Genomic DNA, 18,497 nt, shown 5'->3' on the forward strand with positions numbered 1-18,497 from the left:
ATTCGTTTTTTTTTGAAAAATATACTTTATTCATAAATTATCTGGAAGAATATTCCAAAACATTTCAAAATCATCATCACAAAAGTACAATCAGACTCAACTTTTACACATGGATCACAAGATGCATCAATACAATCAATGAATATTACAATCATTTCAATATGGTCATTACAGACAATTGTATTGGAGTTATCAACATATATCATGTTGCAGTCTGAGGTGCTTCAATAGAATTATAATACAATTAGTATTCAATGCATACATTAGTTTTGAGCTGTACAGCCCGAGGGGCTCTCAACAGTTCCCAGCCCCTCGTGCGCTATGGCAGAAAGGTCTTAGACAGCGACCTTTCCCCACTGCGTCTTTGTGGCGGCTTCCCCAAGCTTTAGTGTGTCCCTCAGCATGTAGCCCTGGACTTTGGAATGTGTCAGTCTGCAACAGTTGGTTGGGGACAACTCTTTGCGCTGGAAGACCAACAAGTTTCGGGCAGACCAAAGAGCGTCTTTCACCGAGTTGATGATTCTCCAGCTGCAATTGATGTTTGTCTAGGTATGTGTCCCGTAGAGCACAGAGTCCTCAACAGAAACCACTGCATCTCTCTCCAGACCTTCTTTGCAATGGCACAATCCACAAGAAGGTGAACAACGGTCTCGTCCCCACCACAGCCACCTCGAGGGCAACGTGCAGAGCGGGTGAGACTCCTGGTGTGTTGAAAGGATCTGACGGGGAGGGCCTTTCTCACCACCAGCCAAGCTACATCTTGGTGCTTGTTGGAAAGTTCTGGCAATGAGGCGTTCTACCAAATGAGTTTGACAGTCTGCTCGGGGAACCATCCCACAGGATCCACCCTCTCCTTTTCCCGCAGGGCCTCTAAGACATTAGGTTCCGACCACTGCTTGATGGAGTTGTGGTCAAAGGTGTTTCTCTGCATAAATTTTTCCACGAGGGACAGGTGTTACGGCACGGTCCAACTACTTGGAGCGTTCCGCGGCAGCGTGGCCAGACCCATCCTTCGCAACTCCGGGGACAGGTAGAACCTCAGCACATAGTGACACTTGGTGTTTGCGCACCGAGGGTCCACGCACAGCTTGATGCAGCCGCACACAAAGGTGGCCATCAGTATGAGGGCGATGTTGGGCATGTTTTTCCCCCCCCTTATCTAGAGGCTTGTACATCGCATCCCTGCGGACACGATCCATTTTTGACCTCCAGATAAAGCGAAAGATGGCTCGGGTGATCGCCATCGTGCAGGAGTCTGGAATGGGCCAAACCTGCGCCATGTACAGCAACAGCGAGAGTGCCTCACACCTGATGACCAGGTTCTTACCCGCAATGGAGAGGGAGCATCGCTCCCACATGCCTGGTTTTCTTTGCACCAAAGACACTCGCTCCTTCCAGTTTCTAATGCATGCCCCAGTCCCTCCAAACTATATCCCCAGCATCTTCAGGCTGTCAGCCCTGATGGTGAAGGGGACAAAGGTTGGGTCTGCCCAATTCCCAAAGAACATGGCCTCACTCTTCCCACGATTTACCTTGGCTCCCGAGGCCAGTTCGAACTGGTCGCAGATGTGGATCAGTCTGCATACCGACAGCGGATCTGAGCAGAAGACAGTGACATCATCCATGTACAGGGAGACTTTGACCTGAGTGCCTCCACTGCCTGGGATTGTCACTCCTCTTATGCCCGGATCCTTCCTGATGGACTCTGCTAAGGGTTCTATGCAACATACAAACAGGACAGGGGAGAGAGGGCAGCCCTGCCTGACTCCAGATTTAATAGGAAAGCTATCTGATTCCCACCCATTGATTGAGGCGGCGCTACTGATGTTAGTGTAGAGCAGTTGGATCCAATTGCGAATTCCGTCCCCAAACCCCATTTTGGAGAGCACATCCACCATGTAGGTGTGCGATATTCTGTCAAAGGCCTTCTCCTGATCCAGGCTGATGAGGCAGGTGTCCACACCCCTGTCCAACACATAGGGAATCGTATCCCTGAGAAGTGTGAGGCTGTCAGAGGTCTTCCTGCCGGGCACAGTGGAGGTCTGGTCAGGGTGGATCACCAATTCTAGAGTGGACTTGACCCGATTGGTGATGACCTTGGACAGAATCTTATAGTCCACATTCAACAGTGAAATCGGTCACCAATTTCTAATTTCCTCCCTTTCCCCCTTGTGCTTGTAGATGAGGATGATGATGCCTTTCCTTATGGATTCTGACATGCTGCCGGCCAGAAGCATGCTCTAGTACACTTCTAGCAGGTCTGGACCAATCCAGTCCCACAGAGCCGAATAGAACTCTGCCGGCAAGCCGTCACTTCCGTGAGTTTTACTCTTCTCGAAGGACTCAAGGGTCTTAGTCAGTTCGTCAGGAGTTAGCGGTTTGTCCAGGCCCTCCTGTGTACTGTCATCTAAGACCTCCATGATAGAGGACAGGAAGGACTGGGAGGCCTTGCTGTCTGTGGGCTTCACGTCATACAATCCGGCATAAAAGGATTTGCTGATCCTCAAAATGACAGATTGCGATGACTTTACTGAGCCGTCTTCTTCCTTCAGGCTGCTGATCGCAGATCTCTCTCTGTGTACCTTTTGGAAGAAGAAACGTGAGCACTTCTCATCCTGCTCCACAGAGCGGACTTTGGAATGGAAGATGATCCTGGAGGCCTCCAAGGCAAAGAGCGAGGCTTGCTGGCTCTTCACCATTTGGAGTTCCTCCTTGACATCGACCCCCATCGACTGCAGCCGGAGCAGGTTCTGCGTGTTTTTCTGGAGTCAGGACATTTCCCCCTGTTCCTTTTTAGCTTTCTGGGCGCCTTTGAGGATGAAACACCTCTTGATGTTTCCCTTGATCGCTTCCGACCAGTGTGTCAGGGACTCAAAGAGGGGTTTCACGGTTCTCCAACCTTTGTAATCCCTCTTGAGCTCCTCAATGTTCTCAGGGGTCAGCAGTTGCACGTTTAGCTTTCATGCCCCTCTGCCCACCCTCTGGTCTTCCAGTCAGCCAGTAGGAGGCAGTGATCAGAGAAGAACACCGGCTTGACATCGGTGGATCTGCCTGTGAATGCACAGGACACAAATAGGAAGTCTATTCTGGAACGGATGGACCGGTCTGGCCACGACCAGGTGTATCTACACTGCGCGCTGTCTGCAGGGTTGCTGAAGACGTCGTGCAGCTTGGCATCCTTAACTGTTTCCATCAGGCATCTGGACGTAGCATCCAATCTGCTGTCGGCCCTGCCAGATCATCCAGCCACATCGATGATGCAGTTGAAGTCACCGCCCAGAATGACCAGCCTGGAGGGCACCAGCAGGAGTGAGAGCTGCTGAAAGACCGCCCGCCGCTCGCCCTTTTGTGCCAGGGCATGCACGTTAATTAACCGGAGTGGAGCATTCTTGTACATTACATCTGCTATGAGGAGGTGCCCACCCACCACCTTCTTAATGTCAGAGCGGTGAAGCTGCCTCCCCGCAGCAGAATACCCAGGCTGGAGGAACGAGAGTCGTTTCCTTCTGACCAGATCGATGGCCCGTGGGACCACCATCATGACCATTGCCTGTAGGAGCTGAGGTGCGGTATCACACACTCCTGCAGAAACAACAGGTCAGCTTTGACCTTGGCAAGGTAGTCCAAGGTTGCAATACATCACGTAGTAGATTTAATGCTACGCACATTTATGGATACAATCTTTACACCCACTTTAAAGCATGTAGTCTCTTACCAAACCTGTTGTCTTTGAGAGTTCCAGACCTTTGGTCTGCTCCTGCATACCCATAGTGTTCACAAGTTGCTTCACTTTGGATGGGCTGAGGAAACTGTCCTGAACCACCCCATTGGAGATGTTCCGCTCAGGTGGCATCTGGGGATTTGCACCAGGATCGAGATTCGAATTGTTCTCTGTTGGAGAAGACTCTCCGATCCCCTCCCCCTCTGGGGCGTTGCTGCTCCCGGCTTCCCGGAGCTGGGGTGCACTGAGTGCTTCACTGCTCCCAGATTCCTGGGGCTGGGATGTGCTGGCCTTTTCTGGTTGTGGGCAAAGTTGGGGTGCACTGGTCTCCTCGTTGTCTCCAGTGTACTGGAGCTCGGGTGTCTCGTCCTCCAACTCCCTAGAGCTTTGCCGCTTCCTCTGTAGGTGCCGCTCTTCCCTTTCTTTGTCCAAGGAGCAGCTGCCCTTGTCATCTGTGTCGGATGGGAGACGCCTCTGGGAAGTGGCTTGGTCCCTTCTGAGCCTGTTCTTCCTTTTGACTCTCTTCACCAGCTGCCACTCCGCCTGCTGATTCTCCGCTGCTTCCTCCTCCATTGATTCGCTCTCCTGAGGAGTGGGAGGTTCAGGGGGCAGTGCAGTTGATTGGCTGTCTGCTGCCTTAATCTTTTCCTCCACCTTGTCTCTCTCTGTGCCCTCCTTTGTCCTGTTGTTCTCACTGGGGGCCTTGGTTGTTGGGGTTGCAAGTGTCCTTTGTAATAGTGACACGAAGCGTTTCAACTGCTTCCCCCTCGTTGGCTTTGGCTGCTGCTGCATAAGTGAGGCAGCGTTTGGGGCAGTTCCTGTAGAGGTGGCCTGCCTTGCCCCACAGGTTGCACACTTAGTCTTTTGCATTCCTTTGTCAGGTGTCCTTCCTGCTTGCTGTTGTTGCAGAGGATGGCACTCCAATTGGCCACCACATGACCAGACTTGCCACATGAGCGACAAAGTTTGGGCTGCCCAGCGTAGACAAGGTAGCCACGGCTTCCCCGATAGTGAATCTGGAAGGAGAGTGGAAGATGGCTCCCTTACCATCGGTCTTGAGCATGACCTTGACCTGGCGTTTGCTTGTCCAAATCCCGAAGGCATCTCTAACCTCAGTGCAGCTCCCAACTTTGTCGACGTACCTGGCGAGGAAGGTGAACACATCGGCAGCAGGTACCACACAGTCCCGTTGCAATGGCAGAGCAAAGAGCGACTCCACCGTCAGTATCTTCATCTCCTGCTGGCTTCTCTTCTCCTTGAACACCTTCAGGAACTTGACGCAAGCTGCCACACTCCTGAAAGTCACATTGAAAAATCTAGCGCTGGGGAAGTCTTGCAGGGAGTAGATCTCCTCCGCTTCAAATCCACATGCCTTCAACAGGATCCGCTTGATGAAGAAGGCCCGATCCGTGGGTGCTCGTCCTTCGTTGTCCTTCACTGCCACCCGAACGGTGTTATGTACTCCATGGTATGGGGCTCGACTGGTTATAGCCATCGCTTCACAATTACACTTGATCTTAGCCAAAATGCCAACACTGTATTCCTTCTCTTCATGGCCTTCTTTATTTAATGGATGTTAAACTAAAGGCTAAAGCTATAAAACTATCATTTATAGCCTTAAGCAAAGCATATTTAAGAAAATCTAATTATGGAGGTTTTTCTTTTTTTAATATAAGATTCAGATACCATGAAAATTAATTCAAAGATGTAGAAAATATAATGCCAGTCTCAGCAAAAAAGAAAAATGACTATGAAGTACCAGAGTCCTGTAGCACCTACAATTTTGTGTATCAATTTGCATCTGCTTAGAAGTTACATAAATGCAGCAAGATCACCTTCACTGGTATTCTGCATGAGGGCAGAGCAATTTGAATTAAGTGAAGTTTCAGTAGATGATACGCGATTACAATAAAAATGATTGAGATAGTTTATGCGTATTGAGGTGCTGTAAAACAAGTGTAAGTCTTTTGATTTGTGAGTCTCTTCAGGAATTCCTGGCATGATTCAGCTCTTATGCAGTTGTTGCATTGTAAACTATGAGGCCATTACCTTTTTCTTTAAGTTGGTTTTAACTATGGCCTGGATTTTGTAGTAGTACTGACAGCAAAACTGTCAGTGTTCTTTGTCATTATTCCTCTGAAACTGACAGCAATGTTTGGAGTCTGCTAGTGCGTAATTAAACCTGGAAATACAGAAGTTGCTGTCGGTAATTCTAAGCTTCTCCATTGGTTATGCTGTTGAATTCTCTGTAGATAGAAATTGATTAGAAAACTTCCACTTTTGTGCTGTAATATTGTTATTTAAAAACTGTCGAAAAAGTTGTCAATGAGGTGTAACTGGATTTTTGACGGTGTCTTAAGTTGTAGTTAATATTGAACAACCTCTCTGGCCCTGGAAAACTAATTTGGTATTTTCATAATGTCAATATTTTGCCTTATGATTATTCCATAAATTTTTATTGTAACTTCTATAAAAGTTTGCACATGGTATTTCAACTTCTACTGTGTTTGTCCCAATCTTTATTTCACTTTCTGTAAAACTTATAAAAGGTGAAGGATAATCAGAGCATTTTACTTTTTGGTTTGCTCTCTGAGAACTCTTCAATATGTTTGGCAGTTTACCCTGATTAATGACGTCACTGTTGCCGGATACCTGGAGAACCCCTTGACTTGGCACCAAATTCAAATAACATCGTAAAAGATTAAACCACACCACAGAGATCGCTAGAGCTTTGAGGGCAGCTTTCTTCGAGATTAGCAGCGAGCACTGCCGTTCGCTACTGACCACAAAATCTAAGCTTATCTCTTTGACTCTGAAAACATCTGGAACTCAAGAGCTACTAATGGAGTCCTAAGTAACTTTGATCCTGAAATTGATATCTGCCAGAAAATTTGGTATAATTTCAATTTGGAAGTATTAATTTGTTATTCAAATCTGTAGCTTTCTTTAACAATCATCTGTGCATTGAAAATAATGTACAGATATATTTAATAATCTCATATTCCCAGCAGAGGTGGAAGGAAGGTCAACATTAGAGTTACAAAACTGTAGTCCTGATTCTCCAAGCCACACTCCTTTTAGTGTTACTTCCTGCTCAGAATGCTGAATTTACTTTGTACTTTAAAATCAGGATTGTTATAAGGCACTGCAGCTTTAATGCATGATTAAAGATCAATTAATCGAATTCAAAAATGCAGTACAGCAAGACAATTTTGACATATCCAACTCATGGATAAGAATAGACCACCTGGTCCATCAAGCCTGTCCATATAGTCAGATTGCAACTAAACATCGTGACCCCCAATGTTCCCTTTCCAACAGGAGGAACCATGTAGCCTTCTGGGAGAGGTGTTAAATAAAACGCCAGGTCAATTCAGGGAAAATGCTCTGCAACCCTCAAAGACAATTAAATGAGATCACCATGGATATGAGGGCATATCACTCTCACCTATCTCTTGCATACAGTAATATATGCCTTGACCAGCTTCCTTTAGAATGCTTGAAACAAATCTCCATGAGCCAGCAACTTGTTCCAAAGATCAGTGACCCTCTATGAGAAGCAAAACTTCTTGATATATGTTCAAAATTCTGAATAGATTGGGAAGTGGCTTAGGGAGCCTTTAACCAGTAGGGACAGTGCTTAAAACATTGACCTTTATTATTGGGATCAATGTTACAAGCTACATAAAGCTACATGTTTTTCTCACAACTAAGTATCTGATGGAAACCCATCACTGCATTTGAGCTTCCAATCCAAGCTATTGAGAAACTAACAATTAAGAAATTCTTGTTTGCCCTATAGATTGCATAGTCTCTCCCCATTGGAAAACATACTCCATTATCTAATTCTGGAGTGTTTAAGGACAGGTTGGCCATGGATTGGAGACTTCAGGTTTGCACAGATAGTCAGTCAGCAAAATTGCACATCCTGCTAATTAAGCTTCCCATTGCTCATCCAGCAAGCTAGCAACTGGGCATTATGTGAAGCTGAGTGGAATGACAAATGAGAACCCCCTGTCTTTATTAGGGGTCATAGTTTGGATAGTTTCATTTTGGTCAGTTGATTTGTGATATAAGGTTGCTGTCCTCAATATGTAATTGATGCTGAAGTTGAAATTGAGATAATGCTGCACTCTCAGACATGTCAAACCTTGGATGAAATGTTAAACTGATCCCCATTTGTCTGCTCAAATAGAATTTAAAAATCCAATGCACTATCCAAAGTGGAGCAGGGAGTTCTCCCAATTCCCTGGTTAACAATCTTTCTATGGTCAGTGTAATTTGTAATTTACCCTGGGAGGAGGGGTAGTGTGGGGGGTGATCATGTTATGCACAAAATATCTTATTTATCTGAATTTAAACTATGGTCTCGCTAATAAAGGTCACTTACAGAACGCAATAACTGTGACTTTCAAAAAGCAGTTCCTTGTAAGTTTTTGGGCTGTATTGTGAAGCAGTATATAAATGCCATCCCATTTATCCAAAATTCTAGATTGATAAAATAACTAAAGCATGGGCTTTATAGAGAAATTTGCTTTTGTTCTGACCTTGTATTTTAAATGAAAGGTAAAGGCAATAAAATAGCATTGAGGGGAAAAAATTAAAATAGAAATGTGTTTTGCTCTAAGGTGTTATTTTCATTACAGTGGAGCCTCACCTATTCATCATAATGGAGCATATGCCTCCCTTTCCCCAGTGGATAATAGAATTAGTATATAACTGTGAGGATCCAATACTTAACTTGATGCTGAATTTATAAGCTTCTTATTGACGTATTTAGATTATGGAATTAAGTTTCCATTCTCTGCAAGTAAGATTCACGTTTTCCCATTTTAAGAATTTGGTATTCATGAGAGTAAATATTGGCCTCCTGACAATGAAGCTTCAACTGTTGATCTTATGACCTGAGCTAATATCAGAGCTCCTAGAATGTGTATTCTATTTTTCAGCCACATCCATGATCTAAGACTTTGAGAAATCAATTCAAAGCACTTTCTCTGGTTTATGTAAAATTTAAGCCATGGCTCCTTTGCATTTATGGCACATAATTAAGAGTGCAGATAATGTGAATGTGGATAATTGAGGTTCCACCATAATAAAATGTAACAAACATATAAATTAAATATGGCTGCATAATTTGCGTAGTATTTTAATCAGCAGTACTACATTTCTCATTTCTTAGCAACGAAAAGCAACTTTTGACACCTCCCTCTTCGCAGCAGTATAATAGAATTCTTACAAGGGCTAGGAGCAGTAGGTGTGCCAGGCACAAAGCAGCACTTAGCATGAAAAAGTGACCTTTATCTTGTCTGTGATTTGTCTGTTGAATTTGGATAAGATATAAAAAAAAACAACCTGTGAACTCACTGCAAGGAATCATAACCTTGTGCCCTATCACACTGTGGCGCTTTGGATCTTGCTGGTCAATATTTTATTTTGCAGTAAACCTTCTTTACTACTATGCCACCTTGAGAGGTGTTTTGTAAAAATAAACTAAATTATGTTCTTTTGCTAATGAGAAAATAAATAGCTGATTTTACACATCTAGTCAGGGTGAAAATCACACCCATGATTATTCAATATGAGTCATGTTCTCAAGCAAGCATGTTCTCCCTGCATTGGCCTGCATGTTCTCCCTACATTGGCCTATGTGCTTTAAACTGGGAATGTATGGTCTTGTTTCTGGTTTGTTGTGGAAGTACACAAGGTATTATTTACTTGGACTCATTTTCATCCCTTAGCTGTTTCTTTCTGACAGACCCACTAGTCATGGCCATCATTCTTCCATTATCTCTATCATGGGGTATGACATTTAGATTGTGTTGAGTTGCTTCTTTATGCTGATCATAAATAATAATTAAACTTGTGGTGGGATATCCTTTGGTCTCTTTTAATCAGTTGCATTGAACTTGACCTGTTTAACCTGTAACTATTGAAAATATGGTAACTACATTTTGGCTTTAAAACTTATTCCATCAGTAATAATAATTGCTTCTAGTTTTGAAATCATGCCAGAGTATTTATATGATCTTGCTGGTCAATATTTTATTTGTCATGGGAAGTAGTAGTCTGTTGAGTGTGTTTTAACTATTAGTATGGTATAATTAATCATACTCACTGAAACAAATCAGTATAGAAATGCATAGACAAAGGAGAAGGCCATTTGGCCCTTCAAATTCATGCCAGCTCTCTGTAAAGTAATCCACTCAGTCACGTTACCCGATTCTATCCCATAGGCCTGCAAGTTCATTTTCCTCAAGTGCCATCTAATTTCCTTTTGAAATCACTTCGCTCCTACAACCTTCATATGCATTGAGTTCCATATGAATGAATTCAGAAACGTTCTTACATTAAAATTGGAAGAACTACAAAGTTAAGGAACTCAAACTGACAGGATACCACTGATTTTAATCAAAAACAAAAAGCAAATGTTCTCTGAAGAACAAAATTCCTTTCCTACTTTTCACTTAAATTTTGGTGCGGAATGTAGTTGAATTGTATAGTCATGGTGCTTAAATGTTGAATTAGAGCACAGCTCATTGATTAAAGAATTTGAATGATCAGTCTTTAGTCTTTAACCATTATGAATAGTTTAAATCTTGAATTGTAATATCTTGAAACTGAAAAGGTATTCTTGGATTAAGTGCATGTAACTTGTTACTCAGTTTGGGAACAAAATAGCAATGATTACAATTCTATTTATTTTCAAACTCCACAATCAATATCAACTTATTTATTTTTCTGACATCAATCCAACATCTTTCTCAAGAGCTATCATCACCACCCTCCTCGAAACTCTTCTTAGCCCTCCCACCTTCTCAAAATATCACCCTATCTTAAATTTTGCCTTTCCCTCCTAAGTCTTGGAAGATGCTGCTGTTTCAAAATAATGCCATTACTTTCACTCCATGTTTTGAGACCCTGCAATCTGGTCCATGCCCTCCCCACAGGAAAGATGCAGCTCTTGTCATAGTTACTAATGGCATTCTCTAATCTATCCACTGATGATTATTCTATCCTCCTCCAATACCTCTCCTTGACAGTGCAGCTAATGGCATGGTTCACAAATAATTCCATTTATAACTGTCCCAGTGAGAAGACTGTAAATTATTCAATGGATTTTCCTCCTGTGGTTGAGTGGTCTCTGCTGATTGTTTGAAGTGCTCTGTCCATTGTTCCCACTTGCTCAGACTATCCCTTGGTGCCACCATAAAGTAGCACAAAATCAGGTTGTGTTTTCTATCTCCTCTTTTGACTCAGAGCCTACTTGATACTTCCTGTCTGATATTTTCTGGATTTAGACAAAACTGAAAGGGATATAACTTAACTTTATTTTATAGCACTTTGTTACATCCTCGAGACATCCTGAAGTGCTAATAGATAATGGATTACTTTCAAGATTCATTTGCTGTTGTTATGCAGGCAAAAAAGCAAATAAATGAGTGACCTGATGACTTTTATTTAGTAATGTTGGTTGAAGGATAAATATTGTCCTGCTTACTGGCAGACTGCATATTCTTTTTTGAGTGGTGCCATTTGATCTTTTATATATGCTTGAACAAGCAGATGGGGTCTTGATTTTAATATTGCATGCAAAAGTAAGCACTTCTAACAATGTAGCACTTCCTCAGTACTGTACTGAAGTGCCAACCGATCTTATGCAGTGAAAGTGAAGCAATCATATTTAGGCTATTATCAACAATTGCATGCTTCTGCCCTTATCTCCACCAAATTCTTCACTAGCCACTTTTAGACAAAGTCCTGCAAATCAACTGTATCACCAAGAATGCCACGTCCAACCTTTGCAAGTTTGGCCACCTCTGCATCCGCTTCTACATTCTCCCTGGTACTGCTGAGACTCTAATCTGTGTTTTTCTTATCCAGAGTCTTGACTACTTTAATGCTCTTCCAACCAACCTTTACAAACTGCAACTTATAAAAAATTTTGTTACACATGTTACACTCAAAGCCTCAAACTTCCAATATTCCAGTCCCCATTATGTTCCACTGGCTACTGCAACCCAAGAATCAACTTCACGTTCTTGCTCTCACCTACAAATACTTTCATGGCCTTGCATTAGCCTAGATCAGTAACTTGTTTAAACATTATGGCCTGAACTTTCAACCTTGAGGCAGGTAGTGGGAGTCAGGAAAATTTCCAGCTTGGCCTACCCACCTCAGAAGACAGTGCCGGCAAAGACGGGATCTTATTAGCCGGGGGTCAGATGCAGGCTGCGTTCAGGCCAGCGACCCAGGAATAAAATTTGGAGGCAGCCACAGGGGCTGCCAGGTGTCAAGGTGGACTGTTTATAAGGCCTGCTTTAGCTCTGTGGGACTTGGTCCCAGTTAAAATAAAACTGCGAAGACCCTCCAGCCTTTGGCCCCCACACACACTCCTCATGCTGCCTCGTGACCCCACTGCTAAGTTATGCCCTTCCACCAACTCCCTATGGTCCTCATGTACCCATGCCAAGCTATGGCATTCTATGCCCATTGACTCAATATACACTGTATAGAACCAATGAACCTCTAGTGACAGTAGTTTATGTGAATAAAGAAGCTTTAAAGAATGCCATTCATTCAGAGCTTTCTACTATACTAAAATAAAGTTACTCCACTAGAAGGCAATAAAAATGTCAATCCAGACCCTTAAAGTAACAAAAACTGCAAGTCCTTGAAACCACTTAACCTTGTGTAAATCAACATTATGAAATTGACTGCAGAGATCAGAGAGCCTGATCTATCAATCAAGAAATGTTTTCTCTGAGGCTCAGGTGTTTCAACAAGATTAATGGGTTGTATGGTGAAGAGATCAATAACCAGGGGGCATAGATTTAAGGTAAAGGGCAGAAGGTTTAGTGGATGTGAGGAAGAATTTTTTCAGGGTGGTGGAAATCTGGAACTCTGCCTGAAAAGGTGGTAGAGGCACAAATCCTCATAACATTTAAAAAGTATTTGGATGTGCACTTTTGCGATGCCATGGCATACAAGACTATGGGCCTAGTGCTTTAAAATGGGATTAGAATAATTAGGTACTTGTTTGACCGATGCAGACTCGATGGGCCAAAGGGCCTTTTTCTGTGCTGTAGGCCTCTATGACTCCATGACATATCTACCAGACTGGACCTGCAGCAAGTGGTGGGAGAAACAAGAAGGAAAAACCTACTTGACCTCATCCTCACCTTACTGCTTACACCTTAGTAGGTGTAACCGCCACACAGTCCTTGTGGAGATAAAATCCCATCTTCACATTGAGAATACCCTCCATTGTATTCTGTGGCATTACTATGTGTTAAATGGAATAGATTTCAAACCATCTAGTAACTCAAAGCCAGGCATCCATGAGGGGCTGTGGGCCAGCAGCAGAATTGTATTCAACCATGATCTGTAACCTCGTGGACTGGCATATCGCCCAATCTACCATTACCATCAGGCCGTGGGATCAGTGCTGGTTCAATAAGGCATGCTGGGAGCAGTACCAGGCATACCTAAAAATGAGGTGTCAACCTGATGAAGCAGCAACACTGGACTACTTGTATGCCAGACAGCGAAAGCAGCACACAATAGACAGAGTTAAGAAATCCCACAACTAACAGATCAGATCTAAGCTGTGCACTCATGAATGGTGATACACAATTAAACAACTAGCTGCAGGAGAAGGCTTCACAAATATCCTCAACTTCAATAATGGGAGAGCCCAGTGCATCAGAGCAAAAGACAAGGCTGAAGTATTTGCAACCATCTTCAGCCAGAAGTGCCGAGTGGATGATCAATCTCGCTCTCCTGCTGAGGTCCCCAGTGTCACAAATGCCAGTCCTCAACCAATTCAATTAACTGTACTTGATAGCAAGAAACAGCTGGAGGTACTGGACACTGCAAAGGCTAATGGCCCTGACAACATTCTGACTGAAGTATTGTGCTCCAGAGCTAGCTGTGCTCCAAGCCAAGCTGCTCCAGTGCAGCTACAACATTGGCATCTACCCAACAATGTGGAAAATTGCCCAGGTATGTTGTGCATAAAAAGCAGGACAAATCCAACCCAGCCAATTACCACCCCATCTGTCTACTGTTAATCATCAGCAAAGTGATGTAAAGTGTTGTAGACAGTGCTTTAAGCATCATTTATACAGCAATAACTTGCTCACTGATGTTCAGTTTTGGTTCTGCCAGGACCACTCAGCTCCTAACCTCATTCCAGTCTTGGTCCAAACATGGACAAAGGAGCTGAACTCAACAGATGAAGTAAGAGTGACTTCCCTTGACATCAGGGCAGCATTTGACTGAGTGTGGCATTGGGGAGCCTTAGCAAAACTGGAGTCAGTGGGAATCAGGAGAAACTGGAGTTGTACCTTGCACAAATGAAGATGGTTGCGGTTGTTGAAGGCCAATTATCTCAGCCGCAGGACATCACTGCAGGAGTTCCTCAGGGTATTGTCCTAGACACAACTATCTTCAATTGCTTCATCAATGACCAAATCCAGAGACTCGGGGTAGTGCTCTGAGAACCTGGGTTTGAATCCCATTATGGCAGATGGTAGAATTTGAATTCAATAAAAAATCTGGAATTAAATGTCTAATGACGACTTGAAACCATTGTCAACTGTCATAAAAACCCATCTGGTTCACTAATGTCCTTTAGGTAAGGAAATCTGCGGTCCATACCTGGTCTGGCCTACAGGTGACTCCAGACCCACAGCAATGTGGTTGGCTCTTAAATGCCCTCTGAAATGGCATAGCCAGCTATTCAGTTTTCAAGGGCAATTAGAGATGGGCAATAAATGCTGGCATAGCCAGCGACGCCCCCATCCCATGAACGAATATGAAAAAAAAACCTTCTCTCCATCAGAAGTCAGAAGTGGGAATGTTCACTGATGATTGCACAATGTTCAGTAACGTGCAACTCCTCAGATACTGAAGCAGTTGGTATCCATAAGCATCAAGACCTGGACAATGTTCAGGCTTGAGCTGAAAAGTGGCAAGTAACATTCATGCCACACAAGTGTCAATGACCATCTCCAACAGGAGAGAATCTAACCATCTCCCCCTAACATTCAATAGTATTTCCATCACTGAACACCCCACTATCAACATCCTAGCGTATACCATTGACCAGAAGCTGAACTGGACCAGCCATATAAATACTGTGGCTACAAGAGCAGGTCAGAAGCTGGGAACTCTGCGATGAGTAACTCACCTCCTGACTCCCAAAGCCTGTCCATCCCTCCTAAGGGACAAGTTAGGAGTGTAATAGAATACTCTTCATTTGACTGGATGAGTGCAGCTCCAACAACACCCAGAAGCTTGACACCATCCAGGACAAAGCAGCTTGCTTGTTTGGCACCTCTTCACCAAACAATTCACTCCCTCCACCACTGATGCACAGTGCAGCAGTGTGTCCCATCTACTAGACACACTGCAGCAACTCACCAAAGTTGCTTCGACATTACCTTCAAAACCTGTAATCTCTATGACCTAGAAGGACAAGGCATGGGAACCCATCACCTGCAAGTTCCCCTCCAAGCCACACGCCATCCTGACTTGTAAATATATCGCCGTTCCTTCACTGCCACTGAATCAAAACTCTGGAACTCCCTCTCTAACAACACTATGAACTATGGGTGTACCTGCACCACATGGACTACACGGTTCAAGAAGGTGGCTCATCACCACCACCTCAAGGGCAACTAAGGATAGGCATCAAATGCTAGCGTAGCCAGAGACACCCACATTCTGTGAAAGAATGAAAAGCAAGTGCCACTTTTGATGGGAGCTTAACCAGAGCTATAGACATTTCCTGCACCCAACCTTGTAGCAGGTGCTCCGTTGTCAGAGACGAATGAGAGCAGGGGTTATTATCCCTCCATGACCCTTGTGTTTTTTTTTGCTATTGAAAACCTCTTCAGAACGTGGTTGATGTTATACATTTAATAAGTATATATTTGAGCAAAAGAGCCCATATTTTATCCCAGAATGGGACTTAAATGGTTAAATTATGAAGACAAGCTGTATAAATATGGCTTGTACCCCTTGAGCATTGACAATTGAGTGGTTATAATCTCTGCCTTATTGAATGAGTAATGTGTAAACTGACGTAGGAATAACAGATTAGAGAGGTGAAGACATGGCAAAGGAGTGGTGTGGGAAAAAGATGTTCCATTTTACAGGACACTGGCACCAGTAACAGGACAAGAAAGAATTGTACCGTTGGGGTGAGTTTTACCTGAAATGGTGATTTGATCAAAGTTTTCAAGATATTAAGGGGAACAGATAGAGAAACTACTTCTGTTGATCAGTGAGTTTAGGACAAGGGTGCATAGACTTAAAAATTAGAGCCAGATCTCTCAGGAGTGAAATCAGGAGACACTTCAACACATAAAGGGTCTGGAAGTTTGGAACTCTTTTCAGCAAATGGCAACCGCTGCTAGATAAATTGTTAATTTTAAAGCTGAGACTTATAGATTTTTGTTTCCCAAATATATTAAGGGATCTAGGGCAAAGCTGGATATATGGAGATAGGTTGCAGATCAGCCATGGTCTCATTGAATAATGGAACAGCCCCAAGGGGTGAGTTGACTGCTCCTGTTCTTATGATCCTATGTTCTCTGCTGCCATATCTATCTAATCAGGTGGTTAAAATTATAGAAGACTTCACTAGGGTAGATACTGAACAACTATTTCCTCTGGTTGGGAAATATGGGACAAGCTAGCATAATCTTAAAGTTAGAGCCAGGCCATTCGGGAATGAAATCAGGAAACACTTCTTCACATAAAGGGTAGATATATGGGATAGTCCCCCCACAAAAAACTGTAGCTGTGGGCATTGGTCAACTGAAAATTTCGAGACTAAAATCAATGGATTATTGTTAGGAAAGCATATCAAAGGATATACGATAAAGATAAATAAATTAAGTTGAGGTACAGATCAGTCATGATCTAATTGGATGACAGCACAGGCCCATGTGGACTACTATAAAAATTGCAGATGCTAGAAATCTCAAAAAAAATTTAGAAAATACTGGTCATGCTCAACAAATAAGGCAGCATTGGTAGAGATATGAATAGCCTTCCAAACTCAATGGTTGCAGGTCCTAAGCGTTGTTCCATTTTTTTTCAGACAGCAGTTGCTGGTAATGATTCTACTTCTGTCATTTTCAGCTCCTCTGAACCCATCTTTTGGTTGTTATAGTGTCCCATTAATGCTCTTTTTTGCCTTGAAACAAAATGTTCTTTATGATATTTAATCACTGCAGCATTTGACCCCATTGCAGACATTGCCTTTTGTTCTTTACTTTAAGGGTCATCCACTTTGGACCCAAAAGGATAGAACAGGGTACCATCTAAATGGTAAAAAGCAAGAAACAGTGGAGGTGCAAAGAGACTTGGAGATCCAGGTATACAGATCATTGAAATGTCATGAAGAGAAAATGATCAAAAATGCTAATGGAATGCTGACCTTTGTATCTAGAGGGATAGAAGTCACATTTCAACTATACAAAGCCTTGGTAATACCACACCTGGAGCACTGTGAGTAGTTCCAGGCACCACATCTTAGAAAGGATGTATTGGTCTTCAAGGGAGTGGCCTGTAGGGTTACCAGAATGGTACCTGGACTCCAAGGGTTAAATTGCGAGTAGACATTACACAAACAATTGTATTTCCTGGAATTTAGAAGAAAATTTTGATTAAATCACTGTCGGCCAAGACATTAAGGGGAACAGACAGGATACATAAATAGAAACTATCTCAGTTGGTTGGGAGTCTAGGACTAGGGTCATTGTTTAAAAATGAGAGCTAGAGTAAAATTCAAAAATACTTCTACACACACAGGGTAGAAGGAGTTTGGAACTCTTGCAAATGGCAATTGGTGCTAGATCATTGTAAATTTTAAATCTGAGATTGATAGATTTTGTTTATCCAAAGGTATTAAGGCATTCAGGGCAAAGGTGGGTAAATGGAGTTAGGTAGTTAGGTCGCAGATCAGCATTGATCACATCAAATAATGAAACAAGCTCAAGTTGCTGTATGGCCTACTCCTGTTCCTCCCCTCTCTGGCCTTCTCTGTATTTTCTTAAAACCTGATACATCCCTTAACTTTATCCAGTTCTGATGAAAGGTTATCAGCTTCAAATCTGAATCAACTTAAATCTGTTTCTGTTTCCACAGATGCTGCTTGACCTGCTGAGCATTTTCAGTTTTTATTTCTAATCAACTTCTGTTTCTATATTGAAATGCTCAATTCCAAATTAAACTAAATAGCTTAGATATTGTTTCAGAGAATGATAAAGAATGGGTTTAAACTCAAGACATTAAATAGCATTTGAGTTTCTGTCTTGGAGACCTAATAAATGGGGAGAGAGGGCTTTTGTCATTCTATGAAATCAAGATATTAATGAAACTATGTTATTGTTTTTCACTACAATACACAGAAACAAAGTATGATAAAGACAAACTGGCAGGTATATCTCCATTTATAACTTTTAGGCTTTATACAACTATTCAGGTCACATATTTAAATTTTAATAGGTTTTTGTTAAAACTTTCAAGGAATGCTCCAGGATAAGGTTCTTAAACTATTTTTCAACAAAATACATGGTCATAATTTTTTTATCAGAAAATGTCATTATTTTAATTCTTTTATTTCAAAAAAGCCTCACCACAAAACAACACCCTATATTTCCAAAGGTCATTGCTAGAACAAGAAAAGAAGCTTTCTATTTTAACCAATGAGATAATGCACTTTTTCCTGTAATAACCCATGAGGTGAAATCCAAGTCCT

General features: G+C 42.7%; 1 protein-coding gene across 7 annotated transcripts in view; it reads left to right on the forward strand.

Moving 5' to 3' along the window:
* ppp1r9a (protein phosphatase 1, regulatory subunit 9A) overlaps positions 1-18,497 on the forward strand; it is a 354,624-nt gene that overhangs the window by 320,549 nt on the left and 15,578 nt on the right. The gene's annotated exons all lie outside the window — the stretch shown is intronic.

The sequence above is a fragment of the Carcharodon carcharias genome, chromosome 3 (assembly GCF_017639515.1).
Source record: "Carcharodon carcharias isolate sCarCar2 chromosome 3, sCarCar2.pri, whole genome shotgun sequence".
Classification (NCBI taxonomy): Eukaryota; Metazoa; Chordata; class Chondrichthyes; order Lamniformes; family Lamnidae; genus Carcharodon; species Carcharodon carcharias.